Here is a 13,930-nt window from a genome sequence, read left to right as displayed (position 1 = left end):
TCGGCGGTATTGCTGTTGTTAGACCTATCGGCTGCGTTCGATATGGTCGACCATCGGCTGCTGACCCGCTGCCTCGCCGACGCAGGAATTCGGCGGCTAGCCTTACAGTGGCTTTCCTCCTTCCTTGAAGGTCAGGGACAAAGGGTGGCAATTGGAGGAGAGCTGTCCCAGAGACACCTACTTAATTGTGGGGTGCCTCAGGGGGCAGTTCTCTCCCCGATGCTTAAATTGAACTGTATTGCAGTTTCAGAAAATGGGGTCATTCTATCCCCCTGCAAGACTCTTTTTGTTACCTGTTGTTCCACATTGCAGTATTGTTATGTTAAGTTTCAGTACTGTAGAAGTTTAAATGATTGTGGGGGGGGTTTTTAAATAATTTTTTAGATTCTCAATTGTGTCCTATGCTTTTGAAATGGTGGTGTCAATTTGACCCCATTTACTTTTCTGTGGGGTTTTGATGTTTTCAATGGGGGATATTTTTGACCCTGATTCCAACTGTTACTCCTCCTTTTCCAACATTGCTGATGACCATTATTCTTGAGACCTGATTTTTTTTTCTTAGTATCTAATGCCATGACTGAGAGAGCTATCAGGTTTCCATTACTTTTTTGACCCTGATATTTAAGTAATACAGTCATACCCCCTCCCCTTGGGAGGGTTGAAGCCTTTATTAACCACCTTTCTACCTTTCAGAACTCAAGACAGCTTGCAATATAATAAAACAATAAGCCAAATGCACAACTTATCTGACAACAAAAAAATGATTTTTTTTTTTATTGTCAGACATGAAGCCCTTGGTCTAACGCAAGGTAGCACTTTTGTACTTGCAGCTAAAAAAGTTAGATCCAAGGTGGCTCCTAGTAATGCACCACATTGAGCTCTATAGTCCAGCACAGCTATTATGATTTTAAACATACCAACAATGTACTTATGAAACTTTAGAAGTGTACAGTTCTAACCTGAAGATCTGCTTTTTAACTATGATTTTTTGAATGTAAATCTTTATATTATAATTTTATATTGTAATGGCCAATGGCCACATACAATAAAACTATTACCTACCTATAAATAAAACAACATTTTCTTTAACAAATAAAAGACCGCAATTTAAAATCTGAATTAAAACTAAACCACCTCCTGAATATTGAAATTGAGGGCTTACCTCCCTGTGGAGGTTATTTAACAATTGTGACATTTAGACAGTATTGGAGGTTGCTGCAGGCACTTAGGACAGCACACACTGTTGAGTGGCCCCACTAGAAGGTGAAGGGAATCAGAGTACAGGCTAGCAAGTGTAACAGGGAGTCTGTGAGAGCCAGGAGGAAGAATATGTGGAGGCTGTAAGGCAGAGGTGACTAGAGAAAGAGAAAGAAAAAAAGGAAAGGTCCCCTGTGCAAGCACCAGTCGTTTCCAACTCTGAGGTGATGTTGCTTTCACAACATTTTCACGGCAGACTTTTTACAGGTTGGTTTGCCGTTGCCTTCCCCAATCATCTACACTTTACCCCCAGCAAGCTGGGTACTCATTTTACCAACCTCGGAAGGATGGAAGACTGAGTCAACCTCGAGCCGGCTACCTGAAAACCCAGCTTCTGCCGGGGATTGAACTAAGGTCATGAGCAGAGCTTAGGACTGCAGTACTGCAGCTTTAACACTCTCCGCCATGGGAAAGAGAAAGAGAAGACTGAAGTAAAAACAGCAGTTCAGTGAAAGGCGATATGGTAATAGTGATGGGAGAGAGGGAAGATAGCACAATATAGAATTGTTTGGGAGGCAACAATGGAAGAGCTTCTGGAGTTCTGGCCCTGCTGGTAGACCTCCTGATGGCATCTGGGTTTTGGCCACTGTGAGACACAGAGGGTTGGACTGGATGGGTCACTGGTATAATCCAACATGGCTTCTCTTATGGTTTTAGGAGCCAGCAAGGAGGGCAGAAAAGGCAAACAGGGGCCAAAGTCAGGGCAAGTATATGAGATGAGAAAATATTAAGAGAGACATAAATCTACAAAATCAGTGAAAAGAGAAACAGCAGCAACAAGTTGATTAAAATATTAACAAATGTTAAAAAGGCATGAAATGGGGAATGTTTTGTTGTACCCAAATTTGAACCTGGTCAAGATTATAAGGATTGAAGATATGGCAGTTCTGATATTATGGGCATAATCCACAAGAGAGTTCCATGGTCATCTCGTATTCTCACAGGGCTGGCCCAGAACACCTTCCCAGTGGATTGTACTTCAGTACCTGGTCTGAGAAGAAACTGCATTGATGATGAGTCATTGCTGTTGCTGTTGCTGTTATTTTCCCCTGACTTAAGACAGAAGAGCATGCGCAGGCCTCAGTTATGATGAATGAGGTTGAGCACATTGACAGAAGAAAGGTGAATATCTCCCACCGCCAGGTTTCAAGTTTCATATATTATTTATAGAATACTTGAGCGTGCTGCTGCAGTGGCCAGGGCTGGTGTCTACTATAGAGACAAGAGCTCTTTAATCATATTCCTCTTTTCAGCAGACAGAGATTAGCATTTAACACAGAGTCATAAACTAAGAACAGAAATGGTATTCTGATTATAAAGGTAGGATCTTCCTTAAGATCAGGTTATTTATCATTTACTGCCCTTGAAAGAAGGTACATTTGGCACTAGGCTCAAAGGCCTGTATACAGTAAATGCTGCTGTTTATAGAGCATATTTATTGGTGCTGAAAACAGTAACATTATATAGTGGGGCTTCAAATACCATATTTCTGCTTCAGTTTCACAGGATCTTTCCATTTCTTGTGGCTTCTTACCCTTCTTATATATCTCGCGGGGATTTCTGTGCAGAGGACTTCCAATATCTTCTTCTGATGCAAATCTAAATGGTCATTTTTTTTTCTAATACACCCCTAGTGATATGTCCAACTTTCTTCCACAGTTGGAATAGCATATTTGGATTAAGAAAGAGAAGTTGGAGGAGCTGGCAAAGAGCTCTTGCCTAATGATCTCCATTTCTAGGAGGGTTAACCAGATGTCTTAAAGAAAGCAAATTGTAGTCTTTGAATATACTGCGTCTGGAAAAAGGATGGGGGTTTTTTTGTTGCTGCTGTTGGTAAGAAATCTTGTATCTTTAACAGCTTCTTGACAGTGAGAAATCTGGCAGATGAATTTGTTTCACTGAAATGATGGAACAAGCTTCCTCTTCTAAATTTCTCCTAACCAAGCATCTGTTAGACTACAGTTCACAGTCTCAGTGACAAGGTGCACTTTTCCTCAGTCTATTTTTTCCTACTTTTAAAACATTTATCCTTATTGTTCAAATACACAGTGGCGTCATCATTTGTCATGCTGAACTTTAATTAAGTTCTCCAAATTGATGCTGAGAATTGTCGAGACACCTTGATTTGCTGGAGCAGATTAGTGGGCTCGTCCAAGTCAATGCTATGCACTATTTGCAAAATAGTATGTATGAGCCATCCAATTGTACTACAAGCTGTGCTTTGGCATGACTAATGTACCTTACCACAAAGGCAGTGAAAACTAGGAAATTGTCGGACTAATGGTTAGACTGGAATGATGTTTATTTTAAATATATGGTTTACATTCAGAAGGAGATGTCAAGACAGAATACAGAAAAATTCATTGGTCTTGACAATATTCAAATGTATATAGAGCTGATACAGCATTCCCAGAAGACACCATTCTCAGAAGACACCATTTCCAATCCTCAAACTGTAACACTGTTAGACTGTTAATCCCTCCACATTTCTTTGAAAAACTTGCACAACAGCAAAAAGTAGAAAATAGTGATGGTACCCTTGATCTGATTTTTTAACGGTTTAGAAGGAGGAGAATATTGGATTTATATCCTGCCCTTCACTCTGAATTTCAGCATCTCAGAGTGGCTTACAATCTCCTTTACCTTCCTTCTCTCCCACAGCAGACATCCCATGAGGTAGGTGGGGCTAAGATAGCTTCCCAGAAGCTGCCCTTTCAAGGACAGCTCTGCAAGAGCTTTGGCTGATCCAAGGCCATTCCAACAGCTACAAGTGGAGGAGTGGGGAATCATACCCAGTTCTCCCAGATAAGAGTCTGCTCACTTAACCACTACATCAAACTGGCTTTCTTATTAACACTAAGAATGGGCATAAACAAAAAAAAAAACCTGAGAACCAGTTTGGTGTAGTGTTTAAGTGTGCAGATTCTTATGTGAGAGAACCAGGTTTGATTCCCCACTCCTCCACTTACAGCTGCTGAAATGATCTTGGGTTAACCATAACCACTTGAAAGGACAGCTGCTGTGGGAGCCCTCTCAGCTCCACCAACCTCACAGGGTGTCTGTGGGGGGGGGAAGATATAGGAGATTGTAAGCTGCTCTGAGTCTCTGATTCAGAAAGAAGGGCAGGGTATAAATCTGCAGTTATCTTCTTCTTAATATGAACTGTGGTTTCAGCTCAAACTGGGCCAGTTCATGGTTCATTTCAAACTGGTTCATTTGGCAGCATCATTCCCAAACAAAAAAATTAACGACCTTTTTCCTGAGGAGGGTTGCATAGTTCATTTTTGCAGTTAGTTCTCCAGACAGCCTGGCATCAATTCAATCAATTCCCAGGCAATGCTGGTGATGGACTTGTGGAGAGCCCTAGAACCACCCAAAGCAGTTGTCCATACCTTGACTGGCATTTCTGAGAGTCAACCACAGAGCTCCCATTCTGCTCTATTGGAGCAGATTATATACCAATATAATACCACACCCTGAATTAGTTGCTTTCACTTTGCAGCATGAAGAGACAAGAGTTAATTGTCATGACAGCAGAAGAAGAATTGTTTGCTGTGTAGCTGATTTAGGGGAGGCTTTAAGGGACTCTTCTTTTCCCCACACAGTGGGGAAATTTTTTTAAACACCTCTACCAACTGGGAAGGTGTTCTTTGCTGTAGACTGAACCTGAAACTAGAGCTGAGCTTTCCTGGGGGCACCTGCTTTGAGGAGGCTATAACTCAGACATCCCAAATCCAATCTTTGCCAAACTTAGAGGGCGAGTGAAGGAGACTGTTCTGAAAATTTCCAGTGAGTTTGGCATCTCTAACTTGTGTGGAAGCTGTTCTACTACCTCCCAAACTAAATGAACCACAAATAAGTTTAGGAAATGAAGAAGTTTTTGTTAAGTTCATGGTTCGTGCAATCAAACTAACCATGAATCAACATGAACCACCATTTTCCCAGTTTGTGCCCATCCCTAATTAACAGTAACCAGATAGCCCCTTGTGATGACACAGAAAGACCTAAAAGGCTTGCATCCCTCACCAGGTCATTGATTAGATACACTGAAAAATTAAAAAGTTTTACCTAGAAAATACAGTAATATTTAACATACAACTCCCTCTCTTGTTTTTTTTAAAAAAACTGTTACTAAGATGAGGCTGTAACAGGCACTATCCCTATTTAAATATATTTCCCTTTCCTCCTCACTAGCCAGGACTTCACCTCCTTACAGATGGGGAGAGATTAATATTCAGATTGGCTTTGAAGTTTCTTGTGGTGCCTGTAGATGATTGACTCAAACTGCCTTTCAGTCTTCCCTCCAGTCTTTAAAATATTCTACCCATCTCATAAGAACATATAAGAACATAAGAGAAACCATGTTGGATCAGGCCAGTGGCCCATCCAGCCCAACACCCTGTGTCACACAGTGGCCAAAAAACCCAGGTGCCATCAGGGGGTCCACCAGTGGAGCCAGGACACTAGAAGCCCTCCCACTGTGCCCCCCCCCCCCAGCACCAAGAATACAAAGCATCACTCCCCCAGACAGAGAGTTCCAACAATATGCTGTGGCTAATAGCCACAGATGGACCTCTGCTCCATATGCTTATCCAATCCCCTCTTGATCCAGACCGATTTCCCACTCACCTTACGCCGCTCTCACTTTCCTCTTCTCAGCGGGGCTTCCTTCCGATTTCACACTATCTGCCCCGGGGCTACAAGTAACGTTGGCACTTTCGCACAGCAAACAGAAACTGATTTTTAGAGGTTTCTGTTTGCTGCATGATAATGTCAACATTAGTGTGAAATCAGAAGGAACCCCTGCTGAGAAAGAAACGTGACAGTGGTGTAAGGTGAGTGGGAAATCGGTTCCAATCTCTGCACAGGTTTAGCTGCAAATGTTTTTCTTAGGCTATCTGTGCTCCTTTCCTTCCTGTTCCTTGATGAGGAATCTTCTTCCTTGCCTTCAGCTTCTTATTAATTCAGCTCTTGGAAGATCTTGGCTGGTAGTTCTACTTTCTGGATATCTCCTCTCTTCTGCATATCTTCTGTGTCTCTTCTGCCTGCTAATTGCCTCTCAGAAACCTCTCTCTCTCTTGCCTCTCTTCTCTTGCATTCCAAAGTTTACATTCCCCCTCAAGACATTCCACCTAATTGAAATTTTATTTTGAGCTTGAAAGCCCTTCTCAGTGACCCTTTAAACTGCCCCCTCCAAGAGAACTAATCTCTGTAGTCTGGAGAAAATAATCTGTGATTCTGGGAGAACTCCATGCTCCACTTTGAGGTTGACAACCCTATTTATATCCCACCTGTCTCCCAACAAAGAAGTAAAGGCAGCATATATTCTGATCCTAGAAGAGCTCCCATTGAGATCCTGACCAGGCCCAGACTTGTTTGGTTTCAGCATGGTTTTCTCATCAGATGCTTTCTAACTATACCCCAGGACCTACAATGAGGCCATTCATTCATATGAAAATAAGTATATTTTTGCTGCCTTCGAAGGGGTTTTTGTGTTTTCGGCAGAAAGACAAAATGCTCAGCTATCAGACAACAGAGGAAGTGTTTCTTCTCATGGAGATTCCTCAGAAATACACTGCATGACAACAAACTAGACATTAGCAAAGGCTAGGTAAATCTTAATTCCACACCAGAGAAAAAGTGAATAGGTGAAGAATATTTCTTTTTTCTTTGAGAACAAAACACTAATTGCTTAAAGTGCTGTTGTGCTCATCACATTAGGCAGGAACATCTACAGTATAGTCCTTTATACATTAAATGTATCAATTAAATTTACAAGATAATACAATTTAAAAAATAAAAATTACTTTCAACTCTGCATAAAGCTGGAAATGAGTACCTTATGAATCGATTTAAAACCAAAGAGATGCAGATATTACACAGGGTACCAGTTTAATGTTATAGTGGATTGACCAAATGAAAAGGAGCTTATGTATCAGTTATAAATAAAACCGTGGTGGCAATTCTCAGGATTTTCCTTCATTGGATGTAGCCTGCACAGAATTGACTCACAATGTCAGTGAGCCAGGTTGGGGAGAGCCAGTTTGGTGTAGTGCTAAGTTCGTGGATTCTTATCTGGGAGAACCGGGTTTGATTCCCCACTCCTCCACTTGCACCTGCTGGAATGGCCTTGGGTTAGCCATAACTCTGGCAGAGGTTGTTCTTGAAAGGGCAGCTGCTGTGAGAACCCTCTCAGCCCCACCCACCTCACAGGGTGTCTGTTGTGGGGGTAGAAAATAAAGGAGATTATAAGCCACTATGAGTCTCTGATTCAGAGAGAAGGGCGGGGTATAAATCTGCAATTCTTCTTCTTTTTCTTCTCTGCCATGCCATTGGCTGATTCTGCTCTCCCCTGCCCACCGCTGGCCCCAGCAGACAAGAACCCCAGCAGAAGGCCACTGACCTTTGACAGAGACAGTTCTCTGCTGACAGGAAGTTTATTGATCAGTACTGCTTCTTTTCAGGCCGGGGGGGGGGGGGGTAAGAAATCCAGGGGGGGGGAGTGAATGCCTTCACTTGGGTGGGCAGGATGACAGCAAAGCTGGGGGGCACTCACCCCAGAGGGTCTTGCAGGCCATTTGCATTTCCCAGTGAGGGCTCCCCCACAGGGCAGGCCCTGCAAGACGTCCCATCCACCCCCAATCAAAGGGGGGTCTGCTACCTGGTGCTCACAAAAAATTAACAATTCCTGCCTCCTTCCTGCTTATGCCGTTGATCCCCCAAAAGGGCAGATAACATCCTCAAGACCTTGCCGTAGGTCATCCAGAAAAAAAAATTGTTGCCCAATTCAAAAAGATGGACTCCATTCTCTCTATACAGTTGACCCAAGTCTGCCAGAATATCTGGGTGGGGCAAATAAACTCCCAACCCACTCTCCATTGGCCTTCTTATGTGCCCTCTCAATGCCATATGGGTCCCAAGCTCCTCTCCAGAAGCACTGAGGAAGGATGGCTGACCACATCAGGCATGCCCCTGGCTACTTTGCTCAGATTGTCTGCATGTCTGCCAAAGCCTGCAGAATCAGTGTCTTGCCCTTCATCATTCCCATGCCCTTCTCTTCCAAATGGATGACCACAAAGTCTGGGAGAGGATTTCTCCTTTCTGCAAAAAGCAAGGGCAACAGGCTGAACCAATGAAGACCTTGCCAATACACTGTGGCCTGAGAGCTGAAACCAAGCTAGGACCTGATGTCCATCTGCCCGGCCTGGGGAGCCACCCAGAAGACCTTGCTATAGCCCACAATCAAAATCTTAAGCCTTTTCTGATGAACAGGACCTAAACCAATCAACAACAAACAGAAAACAACAATGTTATTTCCAGGAGGAGGGGGGACATGCAGCAGTTCCCTGGAGTGAACAGCTGATGTTGGAGAGATGAAGGGCCAACGATAAGGCTAGGGTAACAAGATAAATCCAAACCAGCTATGGAAATTTGGGCTGGATGTGGAAATTTTATACCTTTTTGCCTAGGATCAGAAGAAAGGCTGTTGGCACTAAAATGAGGGGAACTAATAAAAATGCAATCTTTTAGAGATGAGCCAGCCAGAAAAGAAATCATTTACCTATATGACAGAGGGCAGTTTTCCCATTGTGTATGGAAGGTATCAAAAATGTTCCCTTGGAGAGACTGGAAAGTTAGATCAATGTCTGGGTACTTGTCATGATTAAGGAATGGCTGGAACCTTCATGGTCAGTTACTGAGATATGGAGGAAAATTTCTGGAACTGGATCACTGCTTGTTATGGAAATCTGTGATGTTAGTGAAAATGAAATTATCTGGGAAGAGGCTCCACAAGGGCCTGGGGGGAAATAACTCTAAACTGAATCCTTCTTAGGATGGGTTTTTGCATGACTGATAGAGGAGCTGCCCAGTATTCCTTTCTTCCTTTGGCATAACTCACTGTCTCTTGATATCACCTTAATTCAGACTCCTATCAATCTTAGGTTCACTGAGAGGTGTACAAAAGGGGGGGACATACCATGACTAAATGGGGATTCCTGAGCATTGAGGGTCTCAAGGGCATCAACCTCCAAAGGTGCTGGTGTGGGGACAGGACGGGCCCTTCACAGAGCACAGGTAAATCACTCAAGGAGGACACACCAGCTTTAATTCTTCAGGTTGAAAGGAGCAAGCTCAAGAGTATGGGGGAGAAAAGGCATGAGGGAGAAAGCCTCTCAGTGGAAGGGTACACTCCCTGTTAGTGAGTATCTTCCAGACTCATACAGGGCCTCTACAGTTGACCCACCCTAGAATAAATGATTCCAAGGTGTTTTATCGACTTTTCCTCATAGAAGATGCATTTTTCCCCAGAATATACTGTCTGCACACTGCTTGTTTTACTTTCCCTTATTTCACAGTTGCGAATAAGGTCCTGCCAGGCTCGAAGATTTATTGGTTTCCAAATGATACTGGATTTCAGCTGCCAAAGCCCATTAATCACCTGAGCATCTTGACTTGATCTCTTCCAGGATTGTGAACCCACATCAGATTGTATTTGCTTAGAGTTCATCCATTGCATGTTTTACTGTTCTAAGGACCTCACTAACACATGTACTAGATTCCATTAATTTAAATGAGAAATATACAAATGAGAACTTAAAAGATTGTTGCTTTCACCAATTAATTATTCTAATTTAATGTACGGTGAGTCTTTCAGTTATTATTTATGACTACCTTACACAGTTTCCCAGCTTTGAAACAGAAGGTGAGGTCCTTCACTGATGGAATTTAATTTTAGTTCACTGAATAACACTGCTAGTTTCATTAGCTAATCCTCTTTTAAACCATCCCCTGATTTATTTGATACTTTTAAAAATTAAATATATCAAAGCATCTGACAACCCTTATATAAGGTAGCATAAATGGTTAATTTCATTTCATTCTTCCATGGCTAACACATAGGTATGTGAAGAAGGGGAAAACACTAGACTGTCTTTTATAATCACTTCACTAAACATTTATTTACATAATGTATGGAAAGCAATATTGACTGCATCTGGTTTCTAAATTCAAACTACTCCTAATTCGTGCGCGCCTACCTCAGAAATTATCAGTATGATGCTCAGGCCATTAAGTTAGCTACATCTGGCTCATGAATAAAAATAAATATCATTGAAGTGACATCGAATGGAAAATTCAAGATGCACCTGAAATTAATTTTGAAACGACATTAAGCAACCCTGATAGGAAAGCATTACCGTGATGGGTAGCTAAGAAAGTTCTCATCTTTTCAGCTCCCATTGGGCCCCTCTGCTGCTTTCTTTGATGTGAACAATGAGAAGTCTCACCACATAATCAAAGCTACACCCATCTGTTTGTGAAGTGCTCACAGAAGTCATAAGAAATTGTTCTGATCAGACAAAATCTAGAGGGGAAAGTGGAATCTTGAATGGCTCCTGTATATAGAGCTGTCAGCCTCTGGTATGGCCTTTGGTTTTCAGGGAATTGCAATTTATCTCAAGACTAGAGATTAATTCCCCTGAAGGAAATGGCAGCTTCAGAGGGTGGACTTTATGGCATCACACCCCCATTGAGCTCCCTCCTTTCTCCAGACTTTGCCCTCACCAGGCATTTCTCCAAATCTCCAGAAATGTCCCTAGCTGGAGTTGGCAACCATACTTCTACAGTTCATTCTAGACATGCATAAAGATTCTAAGATTAACAATGAAACATTTCTGTGTATGCCAAAACTTCTCTGATGCTGTAAATTAACAACATTCTTCTCATATTGGTGAGCCATCAGGATATGCAACCCCCATATATTTAAAAGCCATGCTTGATCCCATCTTGTAGCCAGACATTCTCTAATAAATTAAAGGTAGTGCTTTTGTATTTTTTTAAAATTAGTTTTATGAAGATTGCTAGCCCTGCTCCAACAATGCCAGATTTTTTTTGGGGGGGGGGCAGTCCCTGGGGAGCGTAGACATTCAGAGGATGTGATTTCATATCCTCCATGACAGTCTAGAAATTTACTATAACCTCTGAGGTAAAGACAGCAGAGATTATAGGGATTCCTAGAGCATCACCTGGAAGTGATAGTCTCCAACCCACCACCCCCAAAAGTGGCATCATTTTTGGATGATACTGTCAGAATCCCTACCATCTCTATAGTCTTTAGGTGAGAAATCAGGGAAATTCTTAGAGCATCACCATCAACACTATCCCATCCCACCCCCCCCCCCCCTGCTTCTCAAATAATCAGAGGCAGGAGTTAGGGACAAGTGTAGGGTCACCAACTCCGGCTTGGAAATTCCTGGAATTTTGAAGGCAGAGTCTGGAGATGATGGAATGGGTGGGGACAAAGTTCTTTGGGGGATGATTTGAGAACTTCTGTTTCTCCTAGACTCCACAGTATATCATAGAATCTGACCTCCAAAGTTACCATTTCCTCCAGATAAACTGATCTCTGTAGTCTGGAGATCAACTGTAATACCGGGAGATCTCCAGGCCCCAGCTGGAGGAGGTGAGAGTTTGTCCACTGCAGATGGGCAAATGGCAAGCCTATTAGAACCTTCATGGGGGGGGTGGGGGGGCTCCTTCCGGGTGTCCTGCCCCCCCAGGGAAAGTGCATGCGCAATACATCGCCTATCCTTTCCCGGTGTAGTGAACGCTGCATGGTCACTGTCTGGCTATGCCTGGCAGATGGTCACTGCAATGGCCTCTCCTACATCACTGCATCCGTGGCAACACCTTCTCGCTGGTCCCCCCCCGTTTTCACAGAGTTTGCCATGTCATGGTGCGACTGAATGTCCGGTGGTATAACCGGATGGGCAGGTTGGGCTAACCAACCTCGCCAGCCAAGAGAAGGAAAACTCTAACATCAAGCCCAGGCAGACAGAGCTCATTAATGTAACATCTACCACCTGGAGGACTCGCTGCCGGCGTCCCGGCTTACTGAGTCATGGCAGATGACCCCATGGTGAAAGGGTGGAGCCAGTACTGCGCACACCGCGCTTCACCTAAAAATTCCTCTGCGCAGGCCTGAAGGGTATCCACTTCCACAACCCACAACATACCAAGTCCTGCAGCGATGGGCAAGGGGTGAAACGGCAGGTGGAAGATGCCACTGGAAGCCGCAGTCCCGATCCTGCATGTAGGCGGTTCAGGGTATTGGTCGCCTGAACCCGGAGACGAAAGCATTTTTTGGCAGCACCCTGAACGACCAAGCAGCCTTATTTAGGGACAGCACTGCTTGCTCTGTATGGAGAGGGGCCTAGAAAAGGTGGCCTAAACAAAGCTCGTCTTCCCCCCCCCCAGTTGGCTAGCCGTGGTCAATGGGCATCCTTACTTGCGGTCAAAAATAACAACAAAGAAAAGGCATGCACCTGCCTCACAAAGCATGCAAAGACTAAAGCTTGCATGTTGGAATATCAGAACCATGCTTGACACAGTAGACAGTGGTCACCCTGAACGACGCTCTGCTCTAGTTGCCCACGAACTTCTCAGGTTGAATATTGACATAGCAGCTCTCAGTGAGGTCCATTTCCCTGAGGAAGGTAGTCTTCAAGAACACGGTGCTGGTTATACCCTCTACTGGTCGGGTAAGTCAAAGGCTGAGAGCCGCCTTTCTGGCGTTGGCTTCATGGTCAGGAACTCCATTGCCTCTAAACTCAAAAACCTGCCAACAGGTCACTCAGATCGCATCATGTCTATGCGCCTCCCACTTCAAAACAAGCAGCATGCAACACTCTTCAGTGTGTATGCCCCAACCCTTCAAGCAGATCCTGCAGAAAAGAACAAGTTCTATGCTGATCTACGTAACCTCGTACAGAAGACCCCTACAGAGGACAAGGTGATCATCCTTGGTGACTTCAATGCCAGAGTAGGTAAAGACTCAGAAGCCTGGAAAGGAGTACTTGGCAAACACGGCATTGGCAACTGCAATGATAACGGGCGCCTCCTGCTAGAATTCTGCACGGAGCATCAGCTCACCATTACCAACATGATCTTCCAGCAGAAGAACAGTGTGAAGACAACCTGGATGCACCCATGGTCCAAGCATTGGCACCTTATTGACTACATTCTGGTGTGCCAGAGAGACATTCAAGATGTCTTACACACTCGAGTAATGCCCAGTGCGGAATGTCATACGGATCATCGTCTTGTACGCTGCAATCTCCGTCTTCACTTTAAATCTACACCCAGGAGAGGCAGTATCCCCCGGAGGAAGTTTCAGGTTGGCAGCCTTCAGTCAGCCGAAGTTAAAGCTGCCTTTCAGGCAAAACTCCAGACAAGAATTGAGGACCCCAGTTGCCTCACAGATCCTTCTCCAGAAGCACTCTGGGAACACCTAAAAACTACCATCCTGTTGACCTCTGAAGAAGTCCTCGGGTTCTCCACAAGGAAGAACAAGGACTGGTTTGATGAGAACAATCAAGAGATCCAAGAATTACTGGCAAAAAAGAGATCTGCCTACCAAGCACATCTTCCTCAGCCCTCCTGTCCCGAAAAAAAAGCAACCTTTCACACTGTATGTAGCAACCCTCAGTGCAAGCTTCAAGATATTCAGAACGAGTGGTGGACCAAGCTTGCAGAGAGAACCCAGCTATGTGCAGACACTGGTGATTTAAGAGGGTTCTACGAAGCCCTGGAGGCAGTATATGTTCCATCATATCAGGCTCAGAGTCCCTTGTGTAGTGCAGACGTCCAAGTGCTCCTCACAGACAAGGCATCC

This window comes from Heteronotia binoei, chromosome 9, assembly GCF_032191835.1.
Source record: "Heteronotia binoei isolate CCM8104 ecotype False Entrance Well chromosome 9, APGP_CSIRO_Hbin_v1, whole genome shotgun sequence".
Taxonomy (NCBI): Eukaryota; Metazoa; Chordata; class Lepidosauria; order Squamata; family Gekkonidae; genus Heteronotia; species Heteronotia binoei.
This window is presented reverse-complemented; position numbering follows the sequence as displayed.